This window comes from Rhinoraja longicauda, chromosome 8 (assembly GCF_053455715.1).
Source record: "Rhinoraja longicauda isolate Sanriku21f chromosome 8, sRhiLon1.1, whole genome shotgun sequence".
NCBI lineage: Eukaryota > Metazoa > Chordata > Chondrichthyes > Rajiformes > Arhynchobatidae > Rhinoraja > Rhinoraja longicauda.
In genome coordinates this window covers 49,846,117-49,866,721 of record NC_135960.1, presented here as the reverse complement: position 1 = coordinate 49,866,721, position 20,605 = coordinate 49,846,117, and positions in this window count along the sequence as shown.

Genomic DNA, 20,605 nt, shown 5'->3' with positions numbered 1-20,605 from the left:
CGGGTGATTGCTGCAGTGCAAAAGCATAAAACAGCACACTGGTTAACTAGAACCTTATAGTTGTGAAAAGATCACAGCACTAACCTGCATGATTTAGTTACCTGTCCATTATGGTTGAAGATATTTCATGTCACTGAAGATAAAGGTAAAAGCAAGCCGATCTGTTTATTGCTAAGTGGTCTTGAAATCATCATCACCCTGGATATCAACAATATTTTGATGCTTCAGTGTTCGGAATGCTAGTTTCTATGCACAACCTGAAAAGATCTCAGTTTATGCATATCTTATTGATGAAGAATGATGTGCTAAGCCGTTTCGCAATGGATATGCACCCAATGCAAGGATATTTCCATCTCCAAAGTTGTGCCCTGAAGTATCAGGGAATTGGGAATCCTTCAAGTGTGTTCCTTGTTGCCTAGGTACTAGAAATATGCCACTCTATTTTGTCTCACTGTTCAATGAGTTTATCCAGTTCTCAATGAAGGTCGGAACTGCATAAAAAAGAATAGTGGTTTAAGGAATTGTTAAACCTTGTGTCAGGAGAAAATCTACATAGTGATATCCCTTGTCACCTGTAATACTGTTGTTTTTAGTAATGACACATTAGAAACAAAAAAAGACACAGCTGCAGTAACTCAGTGGGTCATCAGCATCTCTGGAGAACACAGATAGGTGACAGATATACTTAGTTATGTTTAGCCCAACAATGGATATTAATATTGTGTTGGGGGGGGGGGGGGGGGGAGAGGGAAGAGAGGGGGGAAGAGAGAGAGAGTGGCCTAATGGCAAATATTGCAGTAATGTTCTTCTTGTAGGTGACTACAGTTGCACACAAATACCCAATTATCAGTGGTCATTCATTGCTTCTAAACTAATGGACTAAACAATTTAATGGTAGTTCAATGTGAAAGGTCTACATTTTCTCTGAGTCATGTGATGTGGATTTTTTGAAAATTACAGACCCCACCATTAATCAAAAAGCAAAATACTGCAGATGCCATAAATCTGAAGTAAAATCAGATAACGATGGAAATATTGAGCAGATCCAACAGCATCTGGAGATGGAAACAGTTAACATGAGCTTTCATTTGAATTGCAGGTGGGAATAAATGCATTTTTAAGTTGTAGAGGATGAGGGGGAGGGGTGAATGCAATGACAGGTGAGGGGACACAAAAATAAACATTATCACCTTCACAGCCAACAATAGACCATTATGGGCTCCACCATTCCTTGATCATCGTTGCTGGCTTTGATTTGTCCTGTTGCATACCTTTCATTCATTTGTTCTTCATATCTCTAGTTTCCCTCTCTCCTGACTCTCAGTCTGATGAAGAGTCTGGACCCAAAACGTCACCTATTCCTTTTCTCCAGGGATGCTGCCTGGCCTGCTGAGTAACTCCAGCATTTTTGTGTCTATCTTTGGTGTAAACCAGCATCTGCATTTCCTTCCTAAACATAAAGATAGTTGTTTTTAGAGTTAGAGCCATCTGAACGAAGTGTGAATAGTGGGAGATGAATGAGAAAAGAAGAAAATTGTGCCGTTGGCTGGATATCTGAAATTAAAAATTCACTGGAAAAGCCCAGCAGATTAACCGACATCAGTCTTCGAACAGTATGGGAGAATTTAAAAGGTGAGTGGCAATTAGTGAAGTCATCTGAAGGCAGTTAACTTGAGGCAGGAATATTTAAAGATAACCATTGGATTGGTTGGAGCACCAAATTGGCAAATTGAGCAGTTAATAAAAACAAGGCAAATTTTAGCAGAGCGGCCTATTAGGAGTGCTGTGCGGAGGTCATGTGTGGGTATTTAGCTCAAGAGTCTTAAATGCTGTGTGGAGGTCAGGTGTAAGTCTTTGGCTCTGGAGTTTTTAAGCAAAGAGGCTGGGGCTATCAGAGGCAGATAGGATAAGGTTCAGTCTGCTCTGGTGTGTGAGTCTTGTTATTTTTTATTTTTATTTCTCCCGTTCTTGGTTCAGTAGCAGTGGTGATGGCAGGTAAGTTGGTGTAATGCTCCTCTTGCAGCATGTAGGAAGTCAGGGAAACTGCTGGTGTCCCTGATGATTACACCTGTGGGATTTGTGTCCAGGTGCAGCACCTGAAAGACAGCGTTAAGACCTCGGGACCATCCAGGAGAATGAGAGCTTCTTGGATAAGATGTATAGGGAGGTTGTCATGCCCAATGTCTGGGGAAAAGGAGGGTGACGACGAGGAAGGGAAATAGATCTTTAAATCAGGTAAACCCTTTTGAGTGCTGTTAGGGGGATGACTTAGCAAAGTTGAGCAACAGTGCCAGGCAAGGCTGTGAAGAGTCTGCGAGTTCTGCGAGAGTCCAGAATGGTGTGCTGCCCCACTGGTGCCAGGGTCCAGGACATCTCGGAGTGGCTGTATAACGTTCTCAAGGGTGAGGGGAAGCACCTGGAAGTCGTTGTGTGTGTTGGCACCAATGACGGGTAGGGAAAGGAACGAGATTCAATACGAGTATAGGGAGTGAGGTAAAAGGCTAAAAAGCAGGACCTCCAGGGTAGTGAACTCTAGGGTAGTGGCATGTGCTATTGATGGTAGGAACAAGCAGATAAGGGAAATGAATGTGTTGCTGTGGAGTTAGTTCAGGGGGCAGGGATTCAGATTTCTGGACCAAAGTTTTCAAAGGTCCTTTATTTTCACGCATACCAGTTAAGGTACAGTGATATTCGTATGAGCATTGGGATCTCTTTTGGGGCAGTGGTGACCTCTACAAGAGGGATGGGTTGCACCTTAACTAGAGGGAAACAAATATCTTGGCAGGCAGGCAGGCTTGCCCAATCTTTCTCTTGGTACCGTGCCATGCACACACAGAAGATGCGATATCTGCACTTTTAACACTTTCGTTCCCAGGGACCCTAACGCTCCTGGGTGAAACAGAAATTCTCTTGCACTTCCAATGTAGTAAATTAATTTTAATGCTCACAATATGATCCCTTGTCTCCTTTGAATTTTTTCCCAACAGAATTAAAAATTGTCCACAGTATGACATGCTGTGAATGACCCCCATACAAAAATATTGATTAGGAATTCTAGGAACTCAGTCAATTTTGCTTCAACAATTGTATTTATAGTTCTAAGACAAATGTGTTGAGTCCCATTTTCAGAAAAAAAAAGATAATGACGTGATTATGCAATTATTTCCAATTAAACTCCTATTGAAATGCTACTTTCATTCGACATTGGGTTGAAATTCAATATAGATTTTGAAATTCATTTATGTTAAAGATAAAAGCCAAGGATGTTGATGTGTTCTTGAAGAACACCCATACGCTTCATATTTGCAATCTGCAAAACAAAAATGAAATGACTATTTACCAGAATGGGTAACTGGGCCACTAATATCATTACTATTATTTTATTGATTCTATTTTTAATATTCCTGGATTAGTAGAACGATTCTAGATGAATGATACGGAAACATGAATTCAAATTCCACTACAGCATTATGTTCACTATTTCATCAGTAAGATCTAAAATAAGGCTCATGGGACTTGATGCACTAACATTAAAATGTATCTGTTTCTCAAATGGCATACAGGTAAGGCAATGGGCATTCTTATCCTGCCCGGCCAGCGTGTTACTTTGGCCACAGTTTTACTATTGGCTGTCCTCTAACGGAATCACTGAGTTCGATCAAACTGATGCACATTGTGAGAGATCCTTTGTCACATGGTTTGTAGCAGCTTAACAAGGTGGCTTACCATTCATTGTCTTGGTGAGCAAGTGGCAATGGTCTGCCTTGTGATTCGATTTTCTAAACAGAATTTTCTCAGTTTATTCCTGTTCTGGTCATTCAATGTTTTTCCTTTTAAGCAATAGTGCTTTTCTCTGTGGTTTTCGTACATTTTAACAATTTTTTTCAACATTCCTGGACAGTATGGGACATCAATATGTGTTTCTGCTTTCAAGATCTCCTTCTGTATTTGGATTCCTGTATTTCTTTGGCAATCACTTTTCTCTGGTTCTATTTTCAACTTTTAGTCAATTTCAGGGTCTACTTTCACATATATACATTTTACCTTGAATTTGTATGGGCTAGAATGCCCATACAATGGGATTTAGATGACCCTCCCTGAAAAGTTGCAATATTTATCACAGACTGCAACATTATGACATGTTTATCCTTATCATTGGATTTAATAAAAGATCTTGCTAACTGTAATTTCTAGTAAACCGTTAAAGTTTATCAGGTAAAACCTGAAAGAATAATTTAGGTCCAGATAAAATACATTTATATATCCAAGCATGGTAGTTCCACTTGATTGTAATAGTCTGCAGAAATTCCCCATCATATAATTAACTTCTTACATTTAATATTATGAGACGGCCACCTAAATCAATATAATTAACTGCTGCATAAATATAAGTGGATAGGTCAAAAGAAAAATTAGAGCTTTTTTTCTCATTGATGAGAAAACAAAACCCAAATGTTAAGGCAAATTGACTGGCCAGAATCTTGCTGAGCTCACCCAATGGTAGTAATTGATGATCATAGGTAATGAGTCCCGTGTTTTATCTTCGATGCAGCAACATTTACAATTTAGTCTCAAGATTTGTCTTTGAGGCTGGGGCCAATCATCCATGGGAATATTAACCTAATACAATTTTCTTTTGTCACTTGGGACCATTTATTTTTGTTTGAAGAAAGTAATTTTGTTTTATTACATTAGACTACAAAGGATCATAGAGTCTCTTGAGTCACCTCTAATATTCACTAACACCATGCAAGATCACTCAAGTTCAATTTCCAGCTAATCCCCACCACTCTTAATTCTTTTATGTCTAAAAATCTGATATTAAATATACTTTATATCTTTAGTTTTTGCAAATTTCTGATCCCATGGAGAATACGTGGCAAAATATATTTATTTGCACAACATATTCTCCATGAGATCAGAAATTTGGGGAAAAAAACGATATAATGCAGTGTTCATATATATTTAATATCAATAACTGCTCAATAAATGTCCCTTTTTCAAATATCTGCAACACGTGCTATTTTCTGATAGTCAGAAGATGGGTAATTTATCCCAGGCACCAATGGCTAAAAGAAAAGTAGCCAAAGGTCACATGCCATCTGAACTTCCATCATTCTGAGCCTAAAAAAGTGAAAAGTGCTCTACATCTCGCCCGATGACATCAGGAATTCACTTATTGTTGGCCCATAGATTTTAGTCATGGAATCATTCAGCATGGCCCTTTTGCCCAACTTGTACATGCCCACCAAGGTTCCCCATCTACACTAACCCCCACCTACCTGTGTTTGGCCCATATCCAGCTAAACCTTTCCTATCGCTGTACCAGCCCAAATGCCTTTTTAATATTGTGATAGTGCTTGTCTCAACTAGCTCCTCTGGCAGCTCATTCCCCATACTCACCACCCTTTGTGTGAAAAAGTTGCTCCTCGGGTTCCTATTAAATCTTTCCCCTCTCACCTTAAACCTACGTCCCCTTAAATCTCGATTCCCCTACTCTGGATTAAAAATAGTGCATTTATCCTATCTACCCCACACGTGATCTTATATACCTCTAAGAAATCCCCCTGTCCTCCTGTACTCCAAGGAATAAATTCCCAGCCTACACAATCTCTCCCTATATCCCGGGCCCTCGAATTCTGGCAAATGTTTTCTGCACCTTTTCCAGCTTAATAACATATTTCTTATAACAGGGTGACCAAAACCCAACACAATATTCCAAATGTGGCCTCACCAATGTCTTGTACAATTGTAACATAACCTCCCAACTTCTATGCTCATTACTCTGATGAATGCCAGTGTGCAGAAAGCCATCTTGACCACTCTATACAACTGTGACTCCACTTTCAAGGAACTATGTACCTAAACTCCTAAATCCCTCTGCTCTACAGGACTCCCCTGATCCTTGCCATTCACTGTGAAGGTTGTGTCCTGGTTTGACTTCCCAAAATGCAACACCTCTCGCTTATCTGTCATATGTCAAATAAATGTTATTTATCAGTGGATAAAACTGGGTGTGATAGTGATATTTTTGTAAGCATCTAAAACTTTTGATACACTTACCTTTCTTTATGTGGGGGAGATGGGTAATTTGCTCCAGCATTTATAACAATAGAAAGTTTTTAGTGGTTTTTAGTTCTTCATGAACCACCTCTCTGCTTGAAAATGTGAAAGGTTAAGTGACTTCTCCCCTGATAACATGAAGCAATTGAACTTTGACCACTTTTCCAAAGTTCCTGTTGCCATAGGGGTCTGGGGACAAATAATCTAACTTCCCATTATATCCTTGGGTAGAGCTAAAGTCCAGGAGATTTTAACAAAATTAATTGAGAGCTGAAAATATTGCATCTCATTTCAATCACTTGTTAGAGAAAATTGTAGTGGATTCATATAAATTTGCAATAAAATGCCAAAATTCAGTGGCTGAATATAATGTCAGCAATTTACAACTTTTCATTAAGTATAAAAATTACTAATGATAATTTTAAAAGCCTAATGAGCCAAGCCAAAGACTTCTTTTGGGTTTATAAATATTCTATTTACACTTCTAATTTCCTGGAAGATTATATTTTTATTTTTACTAAACTGAAAAAAAATTGTTAGTAGGAAATCTATCCATCACCCACCACGGTTGTCAAGGTAAAGACTGAGGGGTGGAATGCAGCAAGAGTTTTGCAGGCATGAGCAGCATTTGTTGTCCTTCACCATTTGCTTTTGAAAAGATAGTGAGGTGCTACCACTTTGAACGTCCCTCAGGCCTTGTTGTGAAGGTTTTCCGCAGTGCTATTGTGCATGGTATCCCAGCATTTAGACCCAGTAATAATATGTTACAGCAACAAATTGGCCATCAGAGTGAGCAGCTTCGAGGGGACCTTGCTAGCAATTGTGTTTATGTAAAACATTGCAACCGTGCATTTTGCAAGCAGTGCTGCAACCAAGATAGAATGCAAGTGGGGGACAAGAATATTATGAATGATGAATGGGTGCCAGTCAAGTTTTGTTCCAGATAGTTTCAGAATCATTGAGCGAAGTTGGATGCATCCGGTCAAGCAGTCCTGATTTCTGCTTTGCTGCAGGAAAGCCAACCTCAAATATCCTCTCATTTACAATTGATGTGGCTGCTCAAGTTGGGTTTCTGGTCAGGGATGACTCCCAGGATGTTGACGGTGGAATGCCTGCTTACAGTAATGCGAATGAGTGTTGTGGTAGATGGTTTATATCTCCGCTGTTGCACGTTGTTATGTGTGGTGTGAATGTAAATTTGAGCCAGTGTCTGAATGTTGTCTGGATATTTCTATAGGGAGGCTTGGGTTATGACATTGAGCAGTTGCGAATGGGATTGAATATTAAGCAGGAGAGCTTTTTTGATCTGTACATTTCTGGACTGAAGTGGGAGGTGTTGTTGTTGGACTTGTTTCTGGGAGCCAAGTGGAACAAATGTAATGGGGGAAATGCTATGAAAGGACGATCATAAGATTTGGAATAACCATAGAAAAGAATATAGACAACTTGAAGATGAAAATGATCAATTGAAGAAGTGTCAATGCCAATGGGCTGAGAACAGACTTGACCTGGATAAATTGAATCACAGCATGCCCATGAGGGTGATTCCTGTCAGCATCTTTGTGAATCTTCTCTGCACTCTTTGAAGCTTAATGACATGTTTTCTACAGCAGCATGATCAAAACTGACCACGATACTCCTGTCTTTATAACTTTCCCCTCAACCTCATCCAGGGACCCTGTCAGTCCTTTCAGGAGAGGCAGAGGTTTGCTTGCACTTCCTCCAATCTCATCTACTATATTCAGTGTCCCAGTGTGGGCTCTTGTATATTGGCAAGACCAAGTGTAGACTTGCCGATCGCTTCGCTGAACACTTACACTCAGTCTGCCTTGGCCTCCGCGATCTCGGTTGCCAAACATTTTAACTCCCCTTCCCATTCCCATACTGACCTTTCTGTCCTGGGCCTCTTCCATTGTCAGAGTGAGGCCACACATGAATTGGAGGAACAGCTTGGGAAGTTTGCAACCCAGCGGTATGAATGATGATTTCTCTAATTTTAAGTAACTCCTGCATTCCTTCCCCCCCCCCCCCCCCTCCCCCACCCAAATCATTCTACTAGTTCTACTGTTTGCAGCCTTGTTCCCTGTCGTAGCACACCTTCCCCAGCCAACAATGAGTCTTCATAGACTCCACCCTTCCTGAGGTCATCTGTTGCCGGCACTGTTTAGATCTGATTATCTTTAAATCTGAAGAAGGGTTCTGACCCAAAATGTCACCTATTCCTTTTCTCCAGAGATGCTGCCTGATCCACTGAGTGACTCCAGCATTTTGTGTCTATCTTCGGAATAAGTGTGCATCTGCAGTTCCTTCCTACACATTGTGTCTATCACAATACACCAATACAATACGCCTGACTAATATCTTATGCAACATCGTAACAATGAGGAAGGGAATTGTCTTATTTTTTAATTAAATATTTGTAGTTATTTTGTTTTTCTACTTCAAATGAGCATTTTTAATTAAAATGTTAATTATTATTTTTAATTACTTCAATGTTTGCGGTTTTTACATATTCCTTAATGTCAGAAGCATTAAACTGTTCAACTGTTCAATGACAGCTTTAGCAGAAAGAATAGCTCCATCCCCAGAAACTGTTTGACTAAAGGGCACGGGAGGCATGAATTGGCACATGTTAAACCCACTTCACCACAATCCAGCCCGTTAGGAGCACGAGAAAAGCTCTTGCCTAAACCTAAAAAAGTGGCCGTGAAGCCTGCTGGAGTTTGGTGTGACTGAATCAGTAAACTTCTGTCTTTGTTTAGAGCAGTATTTTTAGGTGGTCAGAGGATAGGGTGACATTAAACATTTTGACTCAGAGATAAAACCGTTGGAGCTTCCTATCTTGATCTTTGCAATGAAGCCAGTCCTGTCTTATAGCAAAGTCAAATTTCAAGTCCGAGGAAATAACCCGAAACAGAGGGGAAACCAATGGATCTACCAAATTTGGGTTTCTAAAATACATTTCGTAAGATGCCACAGGGTGATATTAAATGAATATTTTTCATCCCTTGTTTATTGAGAAGAACATGGAAGTTCCTACATTTGGTGAGTCATGGACTGATTAGGGATAGACAGTTTTTTGAAGTGATCACCAAGAAGATTGATGTGAATGCTCTATATGGTCATTAGGAAGGCCTTGACCCACATGGTAGGCTAGTCTGGAAGGTTCTATCACAGATAATCCAAGGTGAGCTAGCCGATTGGGTTGAAAACTGGATCAGAGGGAGGTGTCAAAGGGTAGTTGTGGAGGATTGTTTTTCTGATTGGAGGCATGTGAACATTGGAATGTTGTAGGGGTTGGTGCTGGGTCTGCCCTTGTTTGCTATCTATGTTAGCAATTTGGATGACAATGTTGTTAACATTGCTAATAATTTTGCAGATGACACCAAAATTGGTGGTGTAGTGGACAATGAGGAAGGGTGTCAAAAGTCTAGTATGCCTTTTGAAGCAAGTAACTAGGAAAGTTGATAGAATGTTTGTTAATTGCAAGGGGAATTGAATACAAAAGTAAGGAGATAACGCTTCAGTTATGTAGGGCATTGGTGAAACCATATTTGGAGTAATATGTCCGGTACTGAACTCCTTACTTTGTGAAGGCTGTTACTGTGTTGCAAGCAATTCAGAGAAGATTTTCTAGACCAATATCATGAATGACAAAGACACAAGAACTGCGGCTGCTGTAATCTTGAGTAAACCACAAAGTGCTGGAGTAACCCAATGTGCCAGGCAACATTTCGATAGTTGGTAATTCAGAGGACATTGATACGTCACGTTTCAGGGCGGATTTCTTCTTCAGACTCCTTGAATGACAGGTTGTCTTATGAGGAGACTTGGTCGGTTTAGGATTTTATGCTGAACTTTTGAAGAGTGAGAGGTGATGAAATTGAAACAAATCCTTTTTGACAGATTGATGTGTAAATAATGTCTCCCCACCTGGGGGAATCTAAAACTAGGGTCATTGTTTATGAGTAAGGAGTCAGGCATTTAACACTGAGATGATGCCGTTGCCTTCCGTTCTCTGTGCAGTGGAAGCAGATATTTTGAATATTTAGTGACTCCTCTCCTTGTGTATTGCCTCGGTGAAGTTTACTATTCTTACACTGCAATCATTGCACTTTTCTACTTGTCTATTATTGTGCTTATCTTTAGTATGATTCTACTGGAATGGATGCAAAACAAAGAATTTAGTTGTACCTAGATAATAAGAGATTATACGAGACAATAAGGTATCATTGAACCCTTGATATCTTTGATAAACAAAGAGGTACAAGGTCGATAATATGAAGTTGAGGTGACAGTCAGATAAGCCATGACCTTATTAAATGGTGGAATAGTTGTGAGTGGAAGACCTGCTTTTAACTTGTAGGTTTTTGTGGAATTACTGAAAACCCTGTCAGACCCATCTTCAAGTCTCTAAGATTTTGACTGAAGTATTGTTCAGTTGTACAGGGGTAGAAGGACCTAATAATGGGAAATTAATGACCTGAAATGTTAAGCAGATGTGTGACCTGAATGTTACATTTTGTAAAAGATTTAATGCATTTAGCTTTTCTGCAAAAATAATTTACATTAATTGGGTTTTGTTCAATATCATTGTAACAGGACATTAATAGAATGTTACCAAGACTGGAAGGGTGGGTCATTTCTGTGAACCAGAGGGGGGCTACAGAGATCTGAGGGTCCAGTCAGGTTAAAATAAGTGGGACTGAGCAAGGGCAAGAGTTATAGTTAAGCTCAAGCTAACTTTAACCTCAGCTGTGAAAGAGATAACATTCTATTTTAAATAGTAGGATTTGTTATTGAATAGAAATAGTTAAAAGTGTAAAAACTTTTCAGCTGATGTAAAAGGAGAGGTCATGACCGTCAAATCCCAAGATGCTAAGGAGTGCATAGTTGCAGAGAAGAATCGTACCCTTCAGCTCTTTTTTTTAAAAAAACCTATAATTTCGTAAAATTAATTTCTAGTTAATTTTCTAAATTCTTAAGATGTCTAAGTCTGGAATTCAAATAGGCCAATTAGAGCCTGGTATGAATTGATGTTCTGTGGAATATATTGCATCTTCGTTAAAAGCAAATGACTTAATGTTGTTTATTTCTTAATGCTATTTTAATTATAATACTCCAGTATAAAGTAATCAAATGAAGAAACACTTCTAATTGTTATGTAAAATATTGTCTGAGTTCCATCTAGCGGAAAATGATTTTTCCATTTTACATGCTATTTCACATGAACCATAGGGATTGTTGAAGGCAGTAATTTCCATTCATTCAGTTATGGTTATTTTAGATATTTAATGTTCAAATGCAAAATGTGACCATTAGTGAGATTATGGAACCCCACAGATAACTAATCAAGGTATCATGTAAACATATGCATAGATGAGTTAATGACACTTGAATGTGCCGCTGTTGTGGTTGATAGTTGCTACTGAATACGTAACAGAACTAGATGGGTGCTTTGTGAACATTTGAACTTGGCGTTAAAATGGAAGCATTGTGTCTCCTCTGCCTGCTCCATTAGTGCTATGGTACTAAAATTTTAAATATAAATTGTGAAGTTACTCTTTAAATGAATATTTATATCTGTTGAAAATAACAGCATGTCGAGTAATATCAGATCTATTTTCTATGTTTGAATAATGATTTTGGAACCTAAATTAAGGTTGCATATCGAGAACGCAAATCACAGATGTGAATTATGTGACGTGGGCTCCACCTGTTGGAGATGAGTAGATCTCACAAGCCACAAAATTCACAGCATTAAAATAATCCATTGATATTATTAATGTTACTTAAATTTGTATTGACAACTTGACCTACTTGTTAGTTTTGAACAAATATATAAGAAACAAATGGCACGGCATGGCATGTGATTTCTGCTACAACATATGAAATTAAAGGCAAGGAGAGGATGACCGGTTTGATGGTTTCACTGCTACACAGTGACGCAGCGGTAGAGTTTCTGCCTTACAGCGCCAGAGACCTGGGTTCGATCCTGACAGTAGGTGCTAGCTGTACAAAGTTTGTACGTTCTCCCTGTGATTATGTGGGTTTTCTCCGGGTGCTTCGGTTTCCTCCCGACTCCAAAGACATACAGGTTTGTAGGTTAATTGGCTTTGGTAAAATTGTAAATTGTCCCTAGTGTGTAGGATAGTGCTAGTGTATGGGATCACTGGTCGGCGTGGACTCGGTGGGCCAAGGGGCCTGTTTCCGTGCTGTATCTCTAAATTAAACTAAATAGTCTGGCTCAGCTGTGATTGTTAAACTGAAGATCACAAGACAGTAACTGAAGTGAGTTTACAAATCTGCAAAACAAGTATGTGCCATTAAAATGGAAATAATTCATAGGATAGATTTTTTAAAGTTGAAATATTCAGCATGGAAACAGGCCCTTCGGCCCAACAAGTCCATGCTGACCATCGGTCACCCATTCACGCTAGTTCTTTGTTATTCCACTTTTACCCACACCCTTCATACTAGAGGCAATTTATGAAGGCTGATTAATCTACAAACCCGCACGCCTTTGGGATGTGGGAGGAAATTGGAGCACCCAGAGGAAACCCATGTGGTCACAGGGAGAACATGCAAGCTCCACACAAACAGTACCCGAGGTCAGGATCAAATCCGGGTCTTTGGCGCTGTCAGACTGTGGTGCTACCAGATGCTGTACCACCCTTAGCTTTCAGCAAAGCAAATACACAGAATTTCATAGCTCAAAAGTCCAGAAATATTTCCCATTTCTGTAAGAAATGTTAGGATGTTAGTAGGGCTGGAGACCAAGCTACACTGGGATTTTTTGTGTTTGGCAGAAAGGGGACATTGGATATCTGGCAGAAAAACTGCAGGAGAATCCAAAGAAATTCTATGTACACTAAGGGAAAAAGAGTAACGAGGGAGAGAATACAGCCTCAGTAGACCAAAGTGGACATGCGTCTAAAGCCGCAGAAGATGGTGGGGTCATTATTGATTCTTTCTCCTCACTTTTTACTGTGAAGAAAGACACAAAGATTAGAGAACTTGGGAAATGTAATGGGAATGTCTTTGGAATAGCGTGCATAGCAGAAGAGGAGGTGCTGGACATCTTAAAACATATGCAGGCAGATACATTTCCAGAGCCTAATCAGGTATATCCAAGAATATTGTGGGAAGTTTGAGAGGAAATGTGGGAGCCCTGGTTGATGCTTTCAAGAGAGAGCTAGATAGAGCTCTTAAATAAAGCGGAGTCAGGGGGAGAAGGCAGGAACAGGAGAGTGTTGTAAAACAGAGGTCTTTGAAGTACAATTAAATAGTTCCCTGAAAGAGGTGGCGCAGGTGTGTACAGTGGTGAAGAGGACACACTGGTCTTCATTAGTAAGGGCGTTGTGTAGAAGTTGAGACGTTATGTTGTAGATGTTGCTGAGGTTGCACTTGGAGTATTGAGTGCAATTTTGATCACCCTGCTATAGGAAAGATGCCATGAAGCTGGAAAGGGTGCAGAAAAGATGCTTCTAGGACTCAGAACTGAGTTATAAGGTGTGGTTGGCTATGACTTTATTCCTTGGAGTGCAGGAGACTGGGAGGTGATCTAATAGAGATGTACAAAATCATCAGGAGAATGGATAGGGTGAACGCACACAGCCTTTTTTCCCCAGTGTAGGGGAATCAAGAACTAGAAGGCATAGATTTAAGGTGAGAAGGGAAAAATTTAACAGGAACTTTTTCACACTGGGTGGTGGGTATATGGAACGAGCTGCCAGAGGTGGTGGTTGAGGCAGGTACTGTAACATTTGAAAGACATTAGGACAGGTACAGGAACGGCAGGTGGATATAGGTCAAATGTAGCCAAATGGGACTAGCTTAGATGGGCATCTTGGTTGGCACGGCGGAGTTGGGTTAAAGTGCCTGTTTCGATGCAGTGTGACTCTGTATGCTTTCTTTAACGGACACTGTTACTTTAATTAATAGATTAAAATTGAAATGAAAGTTGTCATTGTGCAGTGGGTATCTGAAAACCACTGGAAATCCAAAACTGGTGGGTGTGGAAAGCCCTGCCAGGTTTATCACTACCCAGATGAGCGTTTCCTAACATGTGGTCCTTGCCTATAAACCACAAACTACGAAGTGGGATTCATTTAAACAGTTAGTTTTGATTGGCATCGACATGAGGCATTATAGGTTCCTGTCCCATGAATCACTGTGAATCTGACGGTCTGAGGTAAATTGTTAATTTTGATCAATAATATGTACAGTATTGGATACCATATTATGAATAGATTGGAGGGATACTTGTTAAGTAATTGTTCTTTCAAGTCAGCTCCTCTCCTCTACAAACATTTAGTGAAACAAAAGTGAAATATTGCAGATATTTGAATCTAAAAATAAAAGTGTGATAAAGTGATCGGCCATTTGGGAAGGATCTCTGTGCAGTGGGAAAGATGGAATTAGTTTTGGTTTCATGACCTTTCTCAATGTCATGAAAGCTCTGAACTTGCCAAGAGAACGATATTCTGTGGTTTTGTTTTAACATTACAATGATTGTTCACATATTCACACCATAATGTTCAAAGTCTGAAGCATTAATCATAAATGTTCACTGCCAACGTGTGCATTCTTTTGTTCAGATTAGCTACTATGTTTGGTTACTGACTTGTTTTATAATAAATTAAGTAGATTGAAGTGAAGAACCTAATACAAATTGTAACTAACTGTTGTATTCCATCAGTAGAAAATATGACTTGCAGAGTTTAAAGTGTCATGTGTATTTGAGTTTGTTGTCGATTGTTTATTGCCAAGTTTTTTGCCAGATGTATAAATAAGATGAGGTACAGGTACAATGAAAGTCTTGCTTACAGGCACAAAGCCAAAACATAAATTATACATAAACTGCAAGTAAATTACACACAAATCACACAAATTACACACAAATCACAAAATGTTGTTGAGGTAGGATTAGGGATGTGCAATAACCTGATAGTTGTAGGCACGTAGCTGTTCCTGAACCTGGTGGCATGTGACCAAGCTTCTAAATCTCCTGCCTGATGGTAGCAGTGGGAAGAGGACATGGCCTGGGTGGTGAGGATCCTTGACTGTAGATTCTGCCGCCTTGAAGCAGCTCCTCATGTAGACGCTTTAGATGGTGGGGAGTGCCATGCCCATGATGGACCAGCCTGAGTCCACTACCCTCTTGCAGATGATACAAAAGTGGGTGGTTTTGCAGATAGTGAAGATGGTTGTGAAAAATTGCAGCAGGATGTTGATCGATTGGGCCAGGTGGGCTGAGGAATGGTTGATGGAATTTAGAGAAATGTAGGGTGTTGCATTTTGGGAAGTCTAACATGGGCACGACCTACACAGTGAATGGTGGGGCTCTGGGGAGTGGTGTAGAGCAGAGGGATCTAGGAGTGCAGGTGCATGGTTCCTTGAAGGTGGAGTCACAGGTAGATAGGGTGGTCAAAAAGGCATTTGGCACATTGGCCTTCATCAGTATTGAGTAGAGAAGTTGGGAGGTCATATTGCAGTTGTATTAGACGTAGGTGAGGTCACATTTAGAGTATTGTGTTCCGTTCTGGGTGCAATGTTATATGAAAGATGTTGTCAAGATGGAAAGGGTACAGAGAAGATTTACGAGGATATTGCCAGGACTAGAGGGTCTGAGTTATAGAGAGAGGATGAGTAGCCTGGGTCTCGATTCCTTGGGGCGCAGGAGTATGAAGGATGATCTTATAGAGGTGTATAAAATCATGAGAGGGATAGATCGGATAGATGCACAGAGTCTCTTGCCCAGAGTAGGTGAATCGAGGACCAGAGGACATAGGTTTGTGAAGGGGAAAATGTTTAATGGGAATCTAAGAGGTAACTTTTTAACACAAAGGGTGATGGGTGTATGGAACAAGCTGCCAGAGGAGGTAGTCAAGGCAGGGACTATGCCAATGTTTAAGAAACAGTTTGACAGGTAAATGGATAGGACAGGTTTGGAGGGGATATGGACCAAACAGGGGAAGGTAGGGCTATTGTGGCTGGGACATATTGGCCATTGTGGGCAAGATGAGCCAAAGGTCCTGTTTCCACACTGAATGACTCGATGACTGCATCCTTTTGTGTTCCTGTGTTGTTGCATTGCCATACCAGGCCCAGAAGCAGTCAGAATACTTTCTACGGAGCATGTACAGAAGTTTATTAGTATTCAGTGACGTGCCGAATCTATTTAGACTTTGAAGACAGTAGAGGCACTGCTGCGCCATCTTCATGATTGCATCTGTGTGCTGGGCTCAAGACAAGGTCACCAATGATGTTAATCCCCAGGAATTCAAAGCTGCTAACTCTCCACCTTTGAATCATCAATAAAAACTGGAATATGGTCTCCTGACTTTCCCTTTCTGAAGTCAACTATTAGTTCCTGTCACTGGCCAGGCCTGTCCACTGCTGAGGTTCTGGATTTAGGCACTTAAAAAAAGTCAATAGTTCCTGCTTCTATAATCCTGTCAGGCAGTGAGTTCCTGGATGAATAAACTTTTCTTAGTTTTTTTTACTACTTCTACCAATTGTTTAAAATTTATGCTTTCTAGTTTTTATCTTGGTGGGGTTGTGAGTAAGGGACAGAATGTAAAGTGGGTCAGAGGATATGGACAAGTTAAGTTGTTGTATGAAATACAATGCATGAAGAGAAGTGTACTGGTTAAATAGTGAGAATTCTACACCTGATCATGAGGAAAAAGACTTTTGACTTTCTGTCGTATCTCTGCCTCCCGTTCTCTTAAACTTCTATCAGGTCAACCCTCAGCCTCCTTCACGCCAGGGAAAACAAATCCAGCCCATCCAATCTCTCCCCAGAACTCAGGTCCTCTAATCCAATCAATAACCTGGTGAGTCTTCTCAGCACTCTCTCTAGCACAACCACATCCTCCACATCCGCCAGAACCACACAAAGTACTACAGGTACAGTTCAACACAGTGGTTTATAAAGTCACAACATGATCTAAGAAACATTATACAATTTTTACATGACTTCTCTGCTATTCCATTCTTTGTCCCAGCTAATGCCCTTGGTACACGTGACAATAAACTAAACTAGCGTTCCATATTCTATTTGTGGCCACCTGATCTAACAAACCAACACCTGCAATTGAAAGCTTTCCTTCCTATGTGCCACATATCCAAATCATCTACTGCCAATACCTGTGCAATACCTTTAATATAAAGTCACTAATATAGAAAAGTACAGCACAAGAACTGGCCTTTTGGTCCACGATACCAAGACTATCTCTTCCCTGCACAAAATCCATTTCCCTCCATTTACATGTGCCTATCCAAAAGTCTCTTAAATGCTACTATCGCACTTGCCTCAACTTGCAGTGCGTTCCAGGCCTTCTGTGTTTATAAAAGAAAAGTTTCCCCACATACCTACTTTAAACTTTTCTCATCTCACCTTACAGCCATGGCCTCTAATGTTTATTTTTTCCATCCTGGGAAAAATATTCCAACTGTTTAGTCATAATTTTAAGTTAAGAAGTTTAAAAACTTCTCTCTTATACCTCTCGTAATTTTATATACCTTCAACAGGTCTCCCTGCAACCTCCGGTGTTCCAGAGAAAACAAATCAAGTCTGTTCAACCTCTGCCTGTAGCTAGTACCCTTAATTCAAGCATCATTCTGGTAAACCTCTTTCAAAGCCTCCACATCCTTCCTGTAATGGGGCGACCACTATGATGGGGCTATTCACAAAATGCTGGAGTAACTCAGCAGGTCAGGCAGCATCTCGGGAGAGAAGGAATGGGTGACGTTTCGGGTCAAGACCCTTCTTCAGACTGATGTCAGGGGGGTGGGACAAAGGAAGGATATAGGTGGAGACAGGAAGATAGAGGGAGATCTGGGAAGGAGGAGGGGAAGAGAGGGACAGAGGAACTATCTAAAGTTGGAGAAGTCGATGTTCAAATGTTGCTGCCTGACCTGTTGAGATACTCCAGCATTTTGTGAATAAATACCTTCGATTTGTACCAGCATCTGCAGTTAGTTTCTTATACTACGATGGGGCTAACAATATCTGTTACAAAAAGCCAGGGATTGAACACTGTGCCTTGTGGAGCCCCCAGGGTAATAACTTCCGGTTGCACAAACACATTGTCAATCGTTGCCATTGAGTTCTACCCACTTTACTTATTGTGGATACAATTTGCTATTTATCCCTTGGTTACAGTGCGTCTTTACTTTTTTGACCATTCTATCAAAAGCTTTACCCTCACAGACTAGATCAAATACAGTCTCCCATCAACCATCCTTGTTATCTCTTCAAAAAAAGTCAAGGAGGTTTGTTAGACATGATCTTCCCTTAACAAATCCACGGCAGCTGTCCTCTATTAATGTCTCTAATTGAAGGTTTATATTTTCTCCCAAAATTGCTTTCAATAATTTGCTCACCCAATTTAAACGAGCAGATCTGTAATTCCTTTCATTTAAAAGAATGGTACATGAGCAGTCTTACAATACTGTGACTCCACTCCTGTAGCTAAAGAAAAATGAAAAAGATCAGTCTCTGATTTTGCTTATTTTCAATCTGGGTTACATTTCATCTGGGTCTGATGATTTATCCATTTTCAAACATGCTGTTCAACGTTAATACTCTGTCGTTCTGTATGTTTATCTCATCTAGTGTTTCACCAAATTCTTACTATTACTGCCATTGTCCCTGTTTGTGAAGCCAGCTGCAGCATTCTTTAAGAACTTTACCCACATCTTCCACCTCCACAAGCTCCTACATATCTTTAATTACCCCTCCTAATTAAGAAACATTTAGATGTTTAGACTTGCTAATGTTTTGTCACAATTTTTCTTTCCTTTCTTAATCTCCCGTTAATTTTACTCCTCTACTTTCAATGTTCTTTAAGACTTTCTGCAGTATTAAGTATCGAGGAGCTTGCAGTGAGACCAAGAGCAGCAAATTCCTTTGGGATGCTGACGTCCATGGAGAACTTGATGTTGCATTGGAAGTTCTGCTGGATCTGTTGATTCTGAAGATTCTTGAGGTAACCACAGTAATAGTGGGCATGATGGTTGTAATCCACTGAAATCTCTTCTTCTGGAGTGTCCCAGAGGACTGGAAACTGCAAAAACAATGCTATTATGCAAGGCAGGAGAAAAACCCAAAGCAGGAAATTATCAGCCTGATAACCTAACACCTTGGTCATTGGAGTAAATGCTGTAGTCCATTTATAAGGATGGAATAGCAGCACAACATAGCTTTATGAAAGGGAAATTGTATTTGTCAGAGCTCAAATGTAAGGTCGGGACTCTTAGCTGCATTGATGTACAGAGAGATCTTGAACTCCATAGTGCCCTAAAGGTAGCAGCACAGGTAGATAGAGTGGTATAGAAGGCATATGGTATGCTTGCCTTCATCGGTTGGGGCTCAGAGTATGAGTCAGGAAGTCATATTACAGCTTTGGAGTATTGCCTGCAGTTCTGTTTGCACTGTCACAGTAAGGATGTGGAGGCTTTACAGAAGTAGTAAACCAGGATACTTACTGGATTGGAGGCTATTAGCGAAGAGGTTGGACAAACTTGTTTTCTCTGGGGGCTGAGGGAAGACCTGATAAGAGGGAGGCACAGCAGATAGGGTAGACAGTCAATCTTTTTTCCAGAGCTTTGAGCTTATAGCTTTGAGGTTAGAGGGGGAAACTTTAGGGAGATGCATGGGACAAATCTTTCATAAGAGATTGTGGCAGATACTTGGAATTAACTGTCTGAGATGGTGGTACCAACAGATACGATTGTGGCATTTAAGGGGCTTTGAGATAGACATGGATATGCAGAAAATGGTGAATCGCATGTAAGCAGAAGAGAATAATATATTTGGCATCTTGTTTGACACAGATTTTGAGGGCCGAAAGGGCATATTGTTGTGCTGAACTGTTCTTTAAAGATGTAAGCAAAAGGCTGCATAAAAAGGAAATAGTGCATTGCAGGAAGGCATGGGGAGTGTTCCACAAGACATTTGATAAGTTGCCATAAAAGAAGTTACACCAGAATTTTGGGAGTGATATATTAGCATGGTTAAGGGATTAGTTAAAAAAAACAAAAGATGGATGGGATATGTTCATTTTTGGAGTGGCACATATTAACTAGTGGGACACAGGGATCAGTGCTGGGATAACTATTTACAATTTAAATTTATGACTTTATTAAAGGAACCAAGTATTCTCTAAAATTTACTGATAATGGGTGGGTGAGCAAGTTGCAAGGAAATGACAAAGAGCCTGCAAGGGGAACATAGATTAAGCAAGCAGACAAGAGTATTTTGTGGGAAAATTGGAGATGCCCACTTGGGAAGGAAGAATGAAAAAGCAAATTATTTAAGAGACTAGAAAATGTACAAATTGACCTGGGTGTTGTGGCATAGGAAGGTACAGTTCTAGCAACCCAGATTTGATTCTGAGCTGCAGTGTCTGCATGGAGTTTGTTCACTCTCTCGGTGACTTTGAGATTCCACTACTCTAGTTTCCTGCCAATTTGCAAATATATTCAGGTAGCTAGGTTAGTTGGCTACTCTAAATCACTGGTGTAGGAGAAA